At 39.8% G+C, this 18,776-nt stretch overlaps 1 protein-coding gene across 1 annotated transcript in view; it reads right to left on the bottom strand.

Annotated features, from left to right (window-relative positions):
• Positions 1 to 18,056, bottom strand: part of SHISAL1 (shisa like 1) — an 82,110-nt gene extending 64,054 nt beyond the window's left edge. The window contains exon 1 of the mRNA XM_082066504.1: positions 17,944 to 18,056. The gene's annotated coding sequence lies outside the window, so the exon portion shown is untranslated. The remainder of the gene's footprint in view (positions 1 to 17,943) is intronic.
• Between the last annotated feature and the right edge of the window lie 720 nt (positions 18,057 to 18,776).

Here is an 18,776-nt window from a genome sequence, read left to right as displayed (position 1 = left end):
GCACAGCCTTCTGGCATGTCAGCCACTCCTCCCAGCTTGGTGTCATCAGCAAACTTGCTGATAGTACACTCTATTCCCTCATCCAAGTCATTGATGAATATATTGAATAATATTGGCCCCAGTACTGACCCCTGAGGCACTCCACTAGATCCTGGCCTCCAACTAGACTCCGCCCCATTGACCACGACTCTCTGGCTTCTTCCCTTCAGCCAGTTCACAGTCCACCTCACTACCCGATCGTCCAGACTGCACTCCCTCAGTTTAGCTGTAAGGATACTGTGGGAGACTGTGTCAAATGCCTTACAATATATAATGGGACCTTGTCTTTTGAAAGATCCTCATGAGATCAGTCACATTCCACCAGAGTAACCTTTCCTGTTACCTGGACTTTTTGTGTACGTGACAAAGGGCGCAGAACAGGCTTAGAAAAACAGGAACGAGTCAGAACCTCGTGTAGTCCCGACTTTGAATGACCAGCCAAGCAGTGATTTACATGACCATAATGCAAATTGCATATCCAGTATAGTAACTTTAGAAATTGGTGAGTTCATGAAACTGTTTCCACTTAATAGCTTGATCTTTCAGATTCTGCCTGAATTAAGCTAGAAATCACAGTACATTGTCTCAAAATGCTAAATGTGATGAACCAGATTTTCAAATCCACTAAATTACATTTTATATCCTATTCCAAGAAGCTTTTTACTGTCTTCTGATTGTATCACCTATTAACTATGCTGAAACATAGTACTCTACATAAAATGAAAACAAGAATCTAACATGAGATAGGACAGTAATAAAAATGAACAATGAAAAGTCAGACCAAAACTGCAAAAGCCTCTTAGTAGCAAAGGTTCAGGACTGAAAAGAATGCTGCACATACAAAGCAAGTTTATGCAAAACACAGGCTGGAGTCCAACTGAACAAGTATCTACAGTTAGTAAAAGCACATTTCTTTCAGATGTCTAGGAAAATGCACTTAGTTCAAAATGTTAGCACTTACTACTATTAACTGGCCTACCAGGTACACAGTATTTTTGAACACTGTAATGGTTGAATTAGTTTTCTGCCCTAACTAGCCTTTGAAACTAAAACCAGTTGTGCAGAATGAAAATTCAAAGCCTGTTCCAGTTCTTTTAAGAATCAATGCAGCTAAGGAAGGACTGAAGTGAAAACAAAAGGAAGGGTAGTATTTTTTATTTCCATAGTAATCATAATATACTACTTCATCATTTTGTTAAGTCACTTTACAAACTACCTGAAAAGAACAATTCCTTCTACACTAGAAACACTGCCAGTTTTGTTACCCAGCATCTCAGACCCAAATGACTCTGCTAATGTCTGCTTCATTTTAGCCCACATCTATTTAATTGGTACCATGCTACAGGCACCTTTGTGTGATTTTCACCAATTTATATCCCCTTTCCCGAGTCTCACATCTCCAAAGAATTTAAACGTTAATAACCATGACCAACCAATGAGAACAAGGTACAGAATATAAGACGCTTTAAATCATTATTAACAAAATATTAATTTACTTATTAGATTAACTAGCCAAACAATGCCGTACATGCCTGTGAAGGGACTTATCTGGGATTTCAGCCTTGCTATTGTCAGACAGTACTGAATGCACAAGGCCTGAGTTTTATGTGCACTAGAGCTCTGCTGTCCCAGTTTGCTTTGCTTGTTCAAGATCAACTTCATCAAAATTATGGACTGAGTATTTATCCAATAATAGATATTAAGAGAGGGATATCAGGAACAAGTCTTCTGGGTAAGATTACATTATCTAAAGTAGAGACTGCCCACTGGCCCATGAGGATGGATTGACTTGCTGTGATCACTGCTCTTGCTTCCTATCTCTCTTGTGGAAAAGGCTGCTGAGCTCCATGCTTTATCTCTAAAAATCAAGTGCACAATGGTATGCCAGGAAGAAAAGCAAAACAAAACAAACCACACCAAAATAACACTAGAACAAGAAACCTGTCATCTACTCATTACCTCTAGTAGAAGAGGGGTAACTTAAGTGTCCCTGAGCAGAAATTCCCCTGGCAATTATTTAGAAATTCCTGGGATGTGTTTCACCTATCTTTAAGAACCTTCTGCAGCACACAGATCTGTATCTACACTCAGTTCCATGGAATAGGAAGCAAATCAATATGAACATCTCCATTTGGAAGATAAGGAACGTGCTGCTGACTCCACTGAATAACAACAGGTGGAGAGAACTCCATTGTGCACAAATACGTCCAGTCTGATGAATCACATCCTACCTATTAGCACTGAGCACCAGCTAGGTGTGAGACAGTTTTAGGAAACCTTATTTCCGACAGAAGTTGATTGCCTTTCAGTCAAATCCAGCAGAGAAGGACAACTATAGAACATCCTTAGAGACAAATGAGAAATACTGCACTGACAAGGCACCAGGCTTTAACTACAATATACAACAGAAACTGAGAAAGACAGGTGGAAGATACAGACTTGAACTTCCTTGAAGAAATGATGATGTGTCAAGTGAAGCAAATCCACACATACAACCACTATGCAAAACTTCAAAGAACCCAAACTACTACAAGCAAAAGAAATCTGATACAGAAAGTCACCTGTGGACCTATGGTAAACTGACAGCAAGGTAACTTTTTGCTGTATGAAGAACAGATGCAGCAACTATAAGAGAATTATGTCACTTAAGCGAAAGCATATAAGAATCAGAGCTTGCATAACATGAATGAGAAGCATGTCAGTAACACAATTAATTCAGAAGCATTCTATTTAAGAGTTATAAACAGGGTTTTAGAAGACGATAAAGCAAGATTATCAGCCTGAAATCAAATGGGCTGTTTATTACTTTTGTATTTGGCATACAAAAGTTGGCATGGTTAGCCAAATCACAATATCAAAACTTAAAAAAAAACAAAAAACAAACAAACAAAAACAACAACAAAAAAACCCAAACAACCAAAAAACTTCATGTATAGAAGTTAAATTGAGTTTAAGAGTACTTTGTTTTCACAATGGGATAGTATAGAATAAAATGCTGAAGTAAATGGATTAAGAAAGGTACAATGCATAGTAATATAGTGAAGAAGGAACCACCCATGACGGAGTTTCACCACATTGCTCACTAGACAGCTGCTCCTGTGTATATAAAACTGCTAATGCAGGGTCCAAGGAGGTGTTAACATGGTAAAGGAAGAGACAGAACAGAACTCAAGAAGCTCCAGCACTCTGCATTCTGTGCCTTAAGTCACAGATCATGATAGGAGTCTTTTGTCATATGGCTACTGAAATAACATGCAAAAGCAAAAAGTGAATGCACATGCAGTATAAAAAGAGGTAGAACATCAGCTGAGAAGAACCAATCAAGCACATAAAAAGAGAATGAGGGGAGAAATCTGAAGAGATGAATGATTCCAAATATTTCCTATACCTTAGGCAGCCCAAGATTATGCCTAAGGCTGTTAGAAAAACAAAATACCTTTATGGTATCCCTTAGGGGAATGTTATCTGTAGATTACTTTTCCAGAAAATAAGGTAATTAAAGGAAAATTATACCTATTTTGATTATGGTTAATGCTGACAATGCTGATGCTTTAATCTAAAAGAAATAGCAAAAGAGCGTGACCAGAAGGTCTAAACAGCCCTGGAAAGAACTAGAATTCCAGAGTAAATCAAAACAAGAAGATAAATCCCCTAAAAATAACAATACAACATTTGGAAATGGAAGCACCTCAAACTATTCAGGTAACCATAAGGATACCATGACAAAGGGTTGTTGCAAAAATAACTCAGTTTTCTTCAATATCTGATCTGAGCTGTTACTGTTTGTTGTTGATGATGTTCAATTATTGTTCTGTCTCCTTGAGATAAACTCATGTGAAGACTAGCTAGATAGTAGTTCCCTTAAGTATCTGTCTCTGTGTGACTCCATGATGAACTCAATTCTTTTGCAACACCAACAACTGAAATTTGCTTTCCCAAAGGGGTAATGATTACCCATACTCTAGCCAAGGTAAAAACACAGAGAGGGAAAAACCCTGAACACTTGATGACTCACTGAAGACATCACTAGCTTACTACATGGGCAAAACTTAAGATTTATAGGGGAAGATCTGACCAGCCTGAAGATTTTTCTTCTTGTTTCTATTTTGTAAGAAGACACATCTTAAGATTGCCTTACACAAGAAAATTAAGAACTGCATCCTCCAGTTTTAAAGCAGTATGAATAAGCATAGAGAATACAGATCACTTTGAAGGTCGCTTCTGTCAGCACCAAGGTGTCTAATTCCTATTGCCGACCGAGACACTGTATACTGAGCAAAAAACAAGTACCACTTCTGTCTCAGAATCTTTAAATCTGTACAAGAAATAAAGCATAAAGTCATGGTGGGGAACTGCTTCACTGTTGCCAGTTGAGAAAAAACAAAAATCTGCAGAACTACAATGGCTGCAGCGCACATATCCCACGAATACTGCTGTCAACCAATCAAGTACCTGACCATGCTGTAATCCTGCTATCAAGATCCTGTGTTTCTAAGTTAAGAGATTTCTGGAGGTGATCAGCCTTTATCTTTTTTTTTTTTTTTTTTTTTTTTTTTTTTTTTTTTTTTTTTTTTTTTTTTTTGGTGATTCTAGGTCTCTTTCCTCTCCTTCTTTTCAGCCTGTCTTCTGGAACCAGGTATTCTGCTCCTCCCACTGCTACCCATGATCCTGAAAATTAATAAGGCAGACCTTCCACATTCCTTCTGTCATTACTCCCTCCATAACCTCATTTGGCTATGAGGTTTTGCCAATTAAGTCCTTCAAAGACTCTGTGGCAGAAGGCAAAGAAACACACAGGCTTAATAGGAAAATTTCTTGACCAAATTTATTTTAGAGACTTAGGAGTTCCAATTCTGCAAAACTATGACAAGCTCTGAGACATGCATTCCCTTATACTGAGCTGACTGCCTCTTCAGAGCATCCACAACTTGCCAGAACACTTCCTTGCCTTCACTCAGACATCATTCAAGTAGAATCCATCACTCATGATGCTGAGTAACTGGGGAGATAAAATGATATATGAAATTCATGTCTGCAAACACAAAGTAATGCCAAAAGGAAACTCCTTTCCCTTGCTAGCTTTGCACAGTGGTGGGCTACTGCACCTTAGAAGTAGATATGAAAGCTATAATAAAATTTTTATGCAAGTCAATTCCATGTAGATGGTGATTTAGCACCCAGTAGCAGTAGAAAGTAGAATTTCAGAAGCTGCTGAGAAAAAAAAAAAAAGAGAACAAAAGAAAAGCTCATTACATCATAGCACTATTTACTGTTTATCTACATCTCTAGAGCTGGAAGGGAAACAGGTGGGGATGAGAAGGATAGTAAGAGATGTAGAATGTTTTCTGTATCAAACATTTAAATAGACTAGGAAGATTCAACCGGGAAGGAATCCCTTAAAAAGTCTATCCAAATGTACAAGTAGCATGGGCAACTTGAATTGGGAACAATCATGCATCACTTCTCATCATACAAGACTTACAGTATTAGCAGATAACAGTTCTAAAACAAAAGAAGGTGTTTGTTGTTGTGAGGTTTTTTTTTCCACACAGAGCATGCAGTTTAACTGGATTTTTTTCACAACAAAAGCTCACTTATATTTGAAGAATAATTCAATACATTTAATGGATAAAATCATCCACCAACAGCTATTAAAAACAAAACTATGACCTCTAATGCAGAAAGGACTTGTGATACAGATGGCCAGAAGCTGAGAGTGAGTATCTAGGGAAATACATTTGTCCTGTAATTACACAACAGGATAACTACTCCAACAAGCCTCAAGAGACATGGCAGTAAGCTTAATGGATGTTTAACCTGACCCAAAACATCCACTCTTACATAATTTTTCTGTGTCAGCTGCCCAATCCAAAAGAGCCACACCAAAGGCCAGTCTCATTGACCCATTCCCCATTTCTGCAGAATGCCTGTGCAAAACCAAAGCATTACTCAACAAGAACGGATCATGACTTTGAAGTCACCTTTTGATGGCTGCAAAGATCATAGTTTTCTGAAATCTCTTGGTACTAGAAGATGTAGTATAATACTTGGTACTAGAAGCACTCCAGTCTGTCTGAAAGTCTGTTTCTGGGCAAATACAACCAACCATAGCCTCGAGTTCTAATGCTCAGGTACAGTAAGAAGAACTTCACAATTTGAGACTCATAATCCACCCTTCTCTGTGTACTGAATAGTCAACCCGGCTTTGGATCCTCTAAAACCACAAAACATAATGACATACAACTCAGGGTCAGAGCATCCAAGAGAACTCTTCAAACAGACTTTCAAATCTTAAAAGCAGATTCCCATTAAAGGACAAAGCCACTGTACTGACATGTAGTTATTATTGTGTATAGACAACCACCATCTAGGTATTCAACCTAAAATTGCTCTGGACCCTGCACAGGGTACACAGCAGGCAAAAGGTTCAGGCGACTGTTGTGTAGTGGTCAGTCTGCCAACTGTGTAGTTTTTAGTCACAGAAGAAAAAGGTCTTCAGAAAAAACAGACTCATCTAAGTCCTTAAGCTGTTTCCAGGAAAACAGCTGATCCCTTTAGTTGTCACAATGAGACAGAAATGAGAATCTTCCTGGAGTATTTTTTAGCAAGAATCTAATATTGTATAGATATTTATGCCTTACTTGTATCCTGCTGATCACCTGTGTTTTGAGGATTTTGCTTTCTATTGCAGTGTGCTTCATAGGGTAAAAAACAACAAAGGGTTTGTATCCTAGTGAACTTTGGTTTTTGACCGAAAACTGGTACAGCATACCACTAAGAAAACAGAACGTGCAGAAGGAATTTTTGTTTCAATTTTATGTGGTAGGTTACTCCTTCTGTGTTAAAGCAGCATGTTCTTAGGCATTATTTCATTCTTCTAATGTTTGAGATCTGCTGCTAGCTACTCATATAATTTCATTTTCAGAGCTCCTTCACTCTTGTGACAGAACAAACTTCAATATTACTTAGGTTCCTGCTTACTTATTTTAAAGCATTGATGTTTCTGCTTAGTCTTGCAAGAAAGCCCTCATCCCTTTCACAGTGAAAGGAAGGCCAAAGATTGTCATTCCCACAAATTTCAGTTGCATCCATCATCACTCAATACTTCAAAATTCAGGTTCTGTATTTGTTAAATCACTACATTTTGTTTTATTATTCACTACATTTTTTAGCAGTAGCAAGCCATGCAACACTTAGCTTGCTTTATTTGGTCTGCTTTGCTATTAATAGCTAGGTGTTTTAATTTAGGTTACATGATTCCCCCGCATTGTCTCCCCAAATTAACAAAACCATCATATTGATGGACTGTATTCAGCATGGATATAGAAATGACATGTGAGATAGTTCTACCATAAGACCCAACACGTATCCATCAAAAAATATTTTTACATTTCATATTAACAGCACTTTTTGAAACTACATAGAAGTTTATGATTCTATGAAAAGCATAGCCAGCATGGGCTTAAGAACTGAAGACACCAAGTTCCTTGAGGACCATGTCTTAACTTTGTTTTCAAGAAACTGACATGTGTAATTTACTCCCTTAAAACAAGCTTTGGCACTTTTTTAGTGGTTTCCTGAACTCTGTGAGTCTCTGGCTTTTCAGTCATGGAAAATGCTCTTATGCAAGAAGACCGGACTTCTCTTCCATGAAAGAGGACTTACAATGATAAGGACTCTGGAAACAAACTGATCATATCATGTCCTCTGCATGTCAATTCACAGGAAAACTCATGTTCTTTTGAGGGGTCATTCTGTGACAGACACATATTATCCAATAAGGCTATGCAACTGACTGCGTTTTTTTGTTGTTTTGGCAGCTGAATTTCAAAAAGAGAAGATGCTTATGTTTACATGGGATGAACATTTGTTTGGTTTTGATGCCTGAAGCTAAACCAGCAGAATGTTTACTTCATACCAGGCAGAAAGGAAAAGGAAAGGAAAAAACAAAGGAAAGAGGTATTAGGCTCATGAAACACCCAAACTTTATTAGCTCAGCCCATGCCACCAGTATACTGCAAAAACACAGTCAGTCCTAACTTTAGTAATTAAAATAAATGACAAGAGTCCTATTACTCTCCATTATATGCCTGCCTAGGCCAGCCTAAAGAGGGATACACGACGGACAAGGCAGACTGAACAGAAAAGAAAGAACAAGTTCAGAAACTAAGGGAAGAGAAATCTCAGCTTTGATCATGAAGAGTGACAGCACTACAGTTTCGTTCACATTATTTTTTACAGGGCTTTTAATTTTTAACTACTATGCAGAAGGTTGCAAAAACACTGCTTGCTTTTAAAGCCTAATTATCAAAACAGACAACAACGTAAATAGATCCTGCTTAAGAAGGCGCTGACTTCCTTGAGAATGTTGCTCCTCTTTTACCTTTCTTTACAAAGCACCTAGCACCAAATCTTGACTAGGGCTTACTGTGAGAAAGAGGCAGCACGCCGGTGTTGTTGAAGCTCTTGTTTAGTGTTTTAAGGTTGGACTGTAATTACCATTGATTTGAGATTATTGGATTAAATTTTATACTTCAGAGAAGAATAAAAGACAGAAAGAGTCTCTTAAATGTTTAAAACTCCAAAGCCTTGTGCAGTAAATTTAGAAATTCACTGCAGTAAATTTAGAAAGACGTTACTGATGCCCAACAGGTGAAGTATCAATTTATTTTTCCTAGCAGTTCTGTATCATTTGGACTCATGTTCATGCTACTGCATATCTTCCACTGCAGTCCAAACTCAGAAGATTTAGGGAGAAAATGGGTGGAGTTAGAAAATAGTTGTAAGGGTTACAAACTCTGGACCAAAATTTGCCATAAGCATTAACCTTGTTGCACCCCTCATATTATCACTGAGCCATCAGACCAGTTATAGAAGTATAAATTGAACACGTTATGCAAATTAATTTTAACAAGACCTATGCATGTGGATACATATTCATTTCTCTCATGTATAATCAATTCTAGGAAAAAAAAAAAATGGAAGCAGTCTTTGGACTATGGCCTTAGGGCTTAAATGACTAATGATGGGTAGAACTTTCTCATAGTAACATATTCTTCGCAGAGAAAGAAGATAGAGACTGTCTAACAATGATAATTAATGGACTGAACAGCTCAGTGCTAAGAATGACCCAAAGTGCAGGAAGCTAAAAATGAAGAGTAGAAAGGCAAAGAAATATTATTCCTGTCAATTCTCTTCCTCATAAATTTCACATTGTTATATTTAGATAACTAGTCAGGAGTGCATCCCAATTCCTACAGAGGAGACTCAGTGACTTTCACAATAGCATCCCTCAGACACACGGGGCTTGATCCTGCTTCCATGCAAATAAAAAGGAATTTGCCCATGGACTTATACAAGTAGAATCCCTGTTTCGAAAACCATTACTTCATATTAAGGAAAGAGCCCTGTTCAATAACTCTTCACCTGTGCTCTTCTACTCAGTAATAAATGTGAATAGTTTCTTTGCTGCAAAATAAGCTTTAATTTTTAAATATAATTCCATGTGTGAGACTCCTAAAAAGTTATTATCATCAATGTGTGATGTGAGCTGGTTTCTTGTGTAAAATTATATACATCAAGGGAGCTGCTTTTGATTGACATTAGTCAAAAGACAAACAGTGAAGCTCACCCTGAGTGAAAAAAGAACAGAAATGGGAAGAAGTTAAGGGTGACTGAGCCTGATCTTTGCAGCAAAGACACTGACCGCATAGTGATTCATACACCCTGCTGCTCTTCTAGTAATAGAACAACTTGAAGAATGTCACAAATCACAGACCAGAAGTAGAAGAGCATCAAGCCCACAGAATCCTTTCTATTTGCCACCAGTCCTTAAAGGGCTATGGGACAGGATGAGGCTCAGTTATCACTGCGCTGGCTAGCGCCCCTGCACTAGAGCAATGTCTCTGTGGCCAGTTACATGGCTATCGAGTTATTTCACGTAGGAATTCACAGATTTACCCAAATACAGGCAAGGGAGGCTGCAACACAAAGTAATAATTAACGGTCTCCAACTTGTGTGTATAGAATCTCTTTACAAAGTTGGCTTCAGTGATTGTTTGCTTTCTGGCTAGATTCCAGATTTCTAAATCCCTGCCAATAGTATTTCTAAAACTGAAAATTCAGCAACATATTAATCAAGGAAATGCTGCCACATCACAAGGATTTACAACAGGATCACAATGAATTACTCTTTAAACTCCACACAATCAAAAAAAGATAACAAGCATGATTATACCGAACTTGATTAATAAAAATGGTTTCAATATTGAGAAAGGCCACTCACTGATTTCTCTCATGACTTCTCAGTTCTAGCCCAATCCATCAAGTGAGCAACTCTTCCAAGAAGCCAGACATGCAACCAGTGTTTTCTCCAGGTCAGTGTTGCTGCACCACATATCTAATAAGGGGATTATAACTGCTGGTGTAACCGATGATATTTAGAAGAATGAGTCTTAATTTTTTTTCCCCATGAAACAGCAATAAAGACCCTCCTATGAAAATGTTGTTCAGTTTCCATTCACACATGCTTAACGTTTCTCTCATTTTGGAGAATATTAAGTTCTTCATGACCATAAAAGTTCAGACTAACACCCTTTCTGGCTATAGTCTTATGTTTTCATTTACAGCTTTCAAGTAAATCACTCAAACATCTTTGTATTCAAGTTCTGTATTTTGGGATATGTTGTATCTTTAGAATATAAAATTTCTCTATAATCTTGGCAGCTTTCTGTCCAAATGACATGCCATGGTTGTATTGAGAAAATAAGACAGGAACAAAGAACCCAACCTTAACTGTGTAAGACATTCACAAGATCCAGCACCCTGGATTTTAATGCATATTGAACATTCATATTTGTCATTCAAGATAAAGTGTCTGAAGTAGTCACAATTGCCTTGGAAAAGTTTACCTCTAAAATTTTGGCCACGTTTTTGAATGTTAAAATACTAATTACCTGGGAAGGGACATAACAGGAAAGCATGTCAGCCAAATGCTTTACAAGAAAAAAAATTTTTTTTTTTGCTTTTCTTTTTACAAGTGTTAGGAATTGTTGGACAGGAGAGTAGGTGAAGAAGAATTTAATAAATGTTGATGCTGTTAGGACACTACAGGGAAAACATGCAATCTCCCAAATGTTCACCACAAAAACAAACTGGTCAAAGACAAGTGATAACCATGCTTCACCTGGTATTCAGATAAAATAGTATTCTGACTAACACAAGCTGAAAATAGTGTGAAAAAGTAGTTCTGGAGCTCTCGTGTTTGGGAATGCATTGCAAATGGCAAACACTCTACCTATATGACTCAAGTGGCTACATTCCCACCACTTCCTTGAACCTTGACAAGTTTATTTGGGCAGAGCAATGGCTTTCTAGTGGCAAAATTAGTGGAATACAGAGATTTCAGAAAGCAAGCAAAGAACTGCAGATACCTATGAGCTACATTTTGCAAACCCTTACTTCCAACAGGCTCTAGGTACTTCATTTCAACCCCTCTTAAAGAAAAGGCCTGTAACTGGAAAGGTTTCTCTGTTAAGTGAAACATTGCAATGTCAGTAAGATCAGGGACAAGGTGGAGAGAAAAAGAAATATCCAAAGGAAGAAGGGGAAAAAAAAGTTTTAGTTAGGGAACTAGTCTTAGCAATGTGTAACAACTCAAAGCAGCAGAATTGCAGTCCAAAGTTTTCCTTGGTAACTTCCAACAGTCTCCATATCAATGTGGAAAGGGCCTTTTGCTTCTTCAGGTGAACTGAAATCCCACTGCCTTTTCTGCTTGTCATGGTAAATCCTCTGTGTAACAGCTATTATGTCACACTTCACTGCTTCTAGAATTCTATTCCAGATATAATCCAAGGGGCCTGAATCATGTCTATTAGAATAAGTAGGATTTCATTAGTAATATGATCAAGCCTCATTTGTTTCTCAGGGCAGAATGCGAGCTGGTAATCCTCCACAGTCCTGCCAGGAATGCCCTGAGATTTGTTGTTTGCACTGCTTGGTCTGCAAGCATGTAAATGTTAAGAGCTTTGAAGCCTCGAACAATGTTCCGTGTAATGTTATAATCTGATTCTTTATTAGGAAGTTTCTTTCTAGCTACTGAAGTATGTTTAGGAACACATCTTGTTCCTATGGAAATCAGTGAGAATTCTGCCCTTGACTCCAAATAGAGCAAGAACAGACTCCCTGTCTGGAAGAGACAGCCCAGCATAAAGTGACAAAATTGGGTGGGCCTGCTAAGCTTCACTAGTGTGAAAAGGTCAGCTACATATCAAGAGACTCAAAAGGAGAAGCAAGCAGGCTGTTCCTGGGACTGCTGCACATGCAGAGGCAGGGGAGGAACATCACAAATCTGCACCTTGGCTTCCACCCTGCACAGCCAGCCAGACCTGCCAGCTGCTGAGCTCAGAACACACCTCCTGCAAGTGGAACAGCCTGGGAAAAACAGGCCTACCATAAAAACAATGCTGTATTATGCCAGCTGAAAAGGCAGTTCAGAAGCAGGATTTAATGGCTGAGATGCCACCTGAACTCACCTAAGTACTCAGTTGCTCCTCTCTGGAGGTATTCTGTATTGACAGAGGGTACTGAGCCATAAGTGGGGAGCATGCTATCTGATTTTCCTGCTGTGCATTGATTTCCTGAGGGTTAGGTGTTCACGAGGATGGAGCCAGGCTCTTCTCGATGACAACCAATAACAGGACAAGCAGAAATGGATGCAAACTGGAACATAGGAGGTTCCACTTAAATTTGAGAAGAAACTTCTTCTCAGTGAGGGTGCCAGAGCACTGGAACAGGCTGCCCAGGGAGGTTGTGGAGTCTCCTTCTCTGGAGACATTCAAAACCCACCTGGACACCTTCCTGTGTAGCCTTATCCAGGTGTTCCTGCTCCAGTGGGGGGATTTGAACAGATGATCTTTTGAGGTCCCTTCCAATCCCTAACATTCTGTGACTCTGTTTTGGTGAGTGGTATATGCGCATCTGGGGTACCAATCAAAGCAGAAATCTATCTTCTGTCCTATGAACTGCTATCAGATAGATTTGCCTATGTTTTTCCAGTTTTCAGAAAGAAAATGAAACAAAAAAATATTTTTTTCCTCCAGTGCTTTAAATGTGAACTGTTCCAAAGACTGCACTTTGCTTAGATTTTCAAGGATTCTCCTGAGATCAGAGGCTTCTTAAGTCTACTGGATATTATCCAGATGCTGGAGCAAAGATACAATATGGCAAAGACAAACGGTTTGCCATGTGTTTTTTGCCTCTAGACACTAGTCATCTTCTTTGAATTAGAATTACACCACCGATATTTCCCATCACCAGTGGATGAACTCTACAATCGAGGCAAAAGCACAGAAATAATGAAGACTACATACTGCAGAATCTATAGAGGCCAGCAAATAGCTCTGTCTTTGTTTTCACAGCCTTTGAAACTAATCCTTTTGTTTGGTGTTTCTGAAACAGTAAGGCAGTCTGGTCTGCTCGCTCTCAGATTTGATCTACTCTAACATCTGTGACTTGGCTTCTGCTTTTACTGGGCTTCTGGTGACTATTAACACCACTAACTGTTACTACCCAGTTCACCAGTATCTGAGTAACTCTTTTGTGATGCCTGTCTTCACTGAATACCATATTGCCTCCTGAAGTTTAAAGTCCCTACAAAAACTTCCATGCATTTTATTCCTTCATGCAGGAGGCCACACCATGTTCAGTGGGACCCTGTGAGAAGGAAGGTTTACTTTACTCCTCTAACTTTCTATAGTCTATATTGCAGTGATGTGTAAATTGATCACTGACTGAGCTCTACAACTACTGAATTCCATTATTGGTTTGAGCAATAAAAAGATTTGGAAGTAACTTGAATTTTGAAGTAATTTGAGCTGATGTCTCTTTTCATCTGTTTTGTAAGTAGAAAACACACCCAGGTTCAAAACTTCCAAAGTTACTAGAGAGTTTGTGCATGTCAACTTTCAGGTTTGCAACATCAGGCATTAGAGACCTGGTGGAATCTTCCCTCCAGAATATATATTTTAAACATATTTCTATGGGTTGTCTCAAATTTGGGCCTTAAAATTCCAAGTCATTTTGAAATAATTGTACAGAGTTCATTAAAAATGCAGCAAGTAAATGAAAGGTTGGGAAGGAGCTTTTCTACATATTCATATTTAAGTGACCTTACCCTTAAGAAGAATAAAATAACCAAACCAGAAGAGTTTTACTTCACCTTCCATTGGTATGTGAAAATACATTATTTGTTGTATCTCAGTTTTGACAGCTAAATTCCAAAGAAAGAAGTAAATCTACCATATATAACAGAAAATAGATCACTTTAAAAGTCAGTTTTTTATCTGTAAACCTTTCATAGGAAATAACTCTGCCTCAATTTAAAAACCTGGTTTATCAGAAGGCATCAGTATCAATTAGCATAGTGATTTTGAAAAGACCAAACAAAGAGACATAGTTGAACCAAGTAAATAATATTTTGAAGTGTAAATGTTTTGTAGTAGTTTATGAAGAACATAATTAACCTCCCAACTGCAACAATATGTAAACAGCTCTCATACCTTTCTAACATTATTACTTCTGTCAAACGAAGTTGTGTGTTTTATAAGCTCAAGAAGTTCACAAGGATACTTTCTCCCTCCTTTCTCCCTTTCTCCCTCCCTCCCTCCTTTCTCCCTCCTAAAAAACACCGAGGAGAGGGGGGTGGGGGCGGAAATTAAGATTTTTTTTTTTATCTTTAGTGTTGGTTTCAGACTTATGATACCCTTGCCACTAATATGCATATTTTAAATTAATGATTGCCTTATTTTTACATCCAGAAAACTAGTACATTCAACCTTACAGCAAACACAGGTGAAAAAGCATGAATGAGCCACTATTTACTCTCTAGTCCTTGGAGGACAGACCTGTGAACTTTTTATCTGAAAGCTATTTTCTTCAAATATATTTAGCAAAAAGGAATTTTAAGGAACTAGTACTAGAAACAATTCCTCCACTATACTTTCACACTGATCTGCAACAATCCTACTGCCTCTCAGATAGTAACTATTCATCATGCAAAGACCATGGTGACTGATAACAGGAAAAATGTTGGCTATCATCTCCTGTTATTGTACTCTGGTAATGTGTTGCTGCTCCAACAGAGAAATATGCCCATAACAAGATTCGACAGTGAAGATCCTACACTCCAAATAAGCCAGACTGAATGATAAATAGGGGCAGGACGACTAAGGAAAATATCAAATACTGGTCCGGTACCTTTCTCACCAAAGCCATTGAGGGACTTTTAATAACAGAGATACAAACAATACCAAGTTTATTTCTACATGCCAACAAAATTTCAGCAATATCTGGTTTGAGCAGTATGTGTAGCTTGAATATGAACACCGTTAGAAGCATCTGTTTATGAAAACCAGCATACCTCCAAGATACTTTGGTATAATACTGAGTAAAATACAACACAAACCAATATCAAAATCCATACATATGAATTTAGCCTTCACATCTATGCACTTTTTTCCCGCTCCCTCAAACAGAACACCTTTATCAGTGACAGCTCATATACTCAGTTGTCTTCTTTCAATCTTAAGTGGTTATTGTTCTGAAAAATAACTACAAAAGCAATATAGGCTTCTTATGAATTATCTTTCTCACTGCCCTGTTATCAATCCTAAAAAATAAAATGAAGATTTTTTTTTCGTCTCATGACAATTAGGATCTGAGAATTGAACTGGATTGTCTGATGTCCTTACTATCACCAGTAATAAAAGACTGACCTTTGAAGAGCATGTAAAGCACAAAGTAATAGCTAAATAACTTTCTCTCTACCTGTATTGACTGTGCAGCACTAAATAGTAAAAATTTAAGAGTTCAGTATGGAAATTTAAGTCAGTGGCATCCAAAGGAGATGAGATGCTGACTAAGAAGTCACTTCGTCTTCTTCCTCTCTCTTCATGAGACTCATAAAGTTACTTCACTGGTAACTAAGGATGCTTGAAGTGAAATTTGCCTACTGATTTTAGAGAACACGAATGCATCTTGAATGAGCATACCTTTTAGCACTTTGCTTAACTAATCTGAGGACAGACTCTTCACAGTAGAAAAGATATACTTATTTTATTGCAGATATATTTTATTCACTTAAAAGGAGCATTTCAAGAAAGAATAAAAATGTACACTTCTTACTAAATTCCCCTACTATTATAACTTACTGCTCATGTAATCTAAAATGGTTTTAACTCAACATCACTCAGGTAGTATTTTGATTTAGAACCGTATATTCTAAAATATTTCCTACACACTCGCTTCCCATGCTTCCCAACATAACCCTACATGCTAAAATGTTTCTTGGAAAACAATGAAAATTGGTAGAACACTTTCAGATGTTTAACTTGACATATAGTTAAAAGTGTGTGCTTGCTTACTTCTTCACTTGAAAAAAGCATTTAAGTCCCTCTCAGGCTGCAATGCTAAGACAAGTGATTGAGACTGTAAATCAGTTTTACAGCCTTTTCTTTACTTCTTGCTGAATGTATACTCTTCATCACAGTATATATTCCTACAAATTTAAGACTGATAGGGAGTCACATTTTTACCTGTCTGATGAAGTTAACCCAGGAAAGCAGTAACTGGTAGTTAGCATAAATGGGATGATTACACATATTTTGAAAAGCTAACATGACTGTACAGTGTTAAATAAAGACTGAAACAAAAAAGGGGGATTTTCATCTGTATCATTAAAGCAATGTATGACATGTTTACTTCTCATAACAGAAAACAATATATTAAGTTTTAGCAGTACTCCATCTTAGAAAAATGTATTGCTTGATTAGCTCAGAGCACTTCAGAGGTACACAAGTGGGCAACATTCCCTTTTGTTGAGACACAATGGAATATAAAGAAGTTAAGAGACCTGTCAAGGTCACACCACCAGAAGGTGACAAAGTTACACAATAAGTCTCTCCTGATTCCCAGCTCTGCTGTAGCAATAAACCTACAGAGACCGCAATATCACACCTCTCAAAGGGTTCTGTGCTACTAAACGATATACAAAGATAACAAATGTCACACTTTTCAGTACTAACACGTCTAAGGAGTACTTTGAACAAGCGACAAGTCAAACCATATCTTAGTCTGAGCTTTATTGCTAAAGGAGGTAAGGCAGGAAAACAACTACTAAGAAATCTTGTATAACTCAGACACCTGCTTAGTCCCATCCATGTATCATTAAGGCTGGGACAATAACTGAGCGTTAGAAGAACTCTGAATAGGTGCTACAGGGTAACACAGGTTTTATTTGCTTATTTTTCTCCTCGGTGATAAAAGACGACACTAGTACAAACAGGCTTCATGAAAATTTTAAAATAAAATAAAATAAAATAAAATAAAAATCGGGCAAAGAGATAACCCCGAAGACTCAGAGGGGTCCTGTTGTCATGGTAACAAGTCACCACTAATGAGCTTTGTAAGACAGGAGTGATTAATATCCGAGTCCTGTAAATAAATACAGATTCAAATCCCAAACACACACATTAAAAACCTACTGCCAGCAGCCTAGATAATGGGCAAACAAACAAGACAGCCATCCCGCAGCTTGCGCTCTGCACCGGGTCCCTGAGCCGCGCTGTTTATACCGCCTTGGCTTCAGAGAGGCACACAAAGTTTCTGAAAGGCGAGCTGCCGCCGGGCTGCGCAGAAGACAGGCGGCGGCCGCCCAGCTCAACGCGGGCCGGGCTGGCGCCGCTGCTCCGCCGCTACGCTCCCGGTCGGCGAGGCCGCAGCAGCGCTGCCGGGAACCGGGACTCAGCGCCCGCAGGTTTCCTCTTGGGTAGCGCCCGGGAGCGAACACAGAAGCGCGATCCGCGACCTCCCCGCCCTCCGCAAGTCCCATACGAACCAACCCCTAACCTTGCGCTAAGTCGCTCTAGGGGCACAGCCACTTTTCCCAGCAGTTGCGCGGCGAAGCCCCGAAGGAAAACGCCGCTCACGCGGAGCCGAGGACAGTAACAGCGCCTGGGTCGGCAGCACCATCAGCCTCAGGGAGCAGCGGTGCTTCACTGAGGGGCGAGGCGCCGGTGCCCAGGAGCCGCCACCTCCTTTTGCAGCTCCCCCATCCCCTCCTGTCCCCGCCTGCTTCCCCACCTTCTCCTTTCCTCCCCCCGCCTCCGCTCCAACCAGCTGCTCTCCCTCCACCTGGGGCCGGCTTTCCAGGTGCCTCCCTACTCCCACGCGCGTCCTCTCTACAACAGATGAAGCGCAGGAGCGGGCGCGCCACATCTCCCCGCACCGGCTGCCGGCTCTGCTGTCCCGCACGCAAACTTCCCCACCTGAGCACCCAGTACTTCTTTCCTGCTGCGGGACTGAGGGCACTGCTGCACGGAGTCTTGCCCCGACTCGGGGAAGGGTAGAGCCGCCCGGAGGTGGCCGCTCACCTCAAGAAAGCCCAGCGGTGTCTTCAGGGGGTGGGCAGTAGATGCAGCGCCGGCGGCTGCCGCGGCATCACGGATGGAGGTGAAACCTAGCGGGTGTGCCCCATGCCCTCCTCCTCCTGCGGGGCTCGCTGAGGGGAGACGCGCTGCTCGCCCGCTGCCGGCACCGGCTGCCCCGCCGAGGAGCCGGGCGGCCAAGGCGCTTCTGCGGCTGCCTGTGGCCGCCCCCCGCCCCTCTGCGGGAGGGAGCACGCTGAGGGGCAAGAGGCTGGGGCGGTCAATTATCAGCAGGTGCGGTGCCGCTCTCGGTGC

Source organism: Streptopelia decaocto (assembly GCF_964273445.1).
Source record: "Streptopelia decaocto genome assembly, chromosome: 1".
NCBI lineage: Eukaryota > Metazoa > Chordata > Aves > Columbiformes > Columbidae > Streptopelia > Streptopelia decaocto.
Note: the sequence above shows the minus strand (reverse complement) of the source record. Positions and strands in the feature narration are given on the sequence as shown.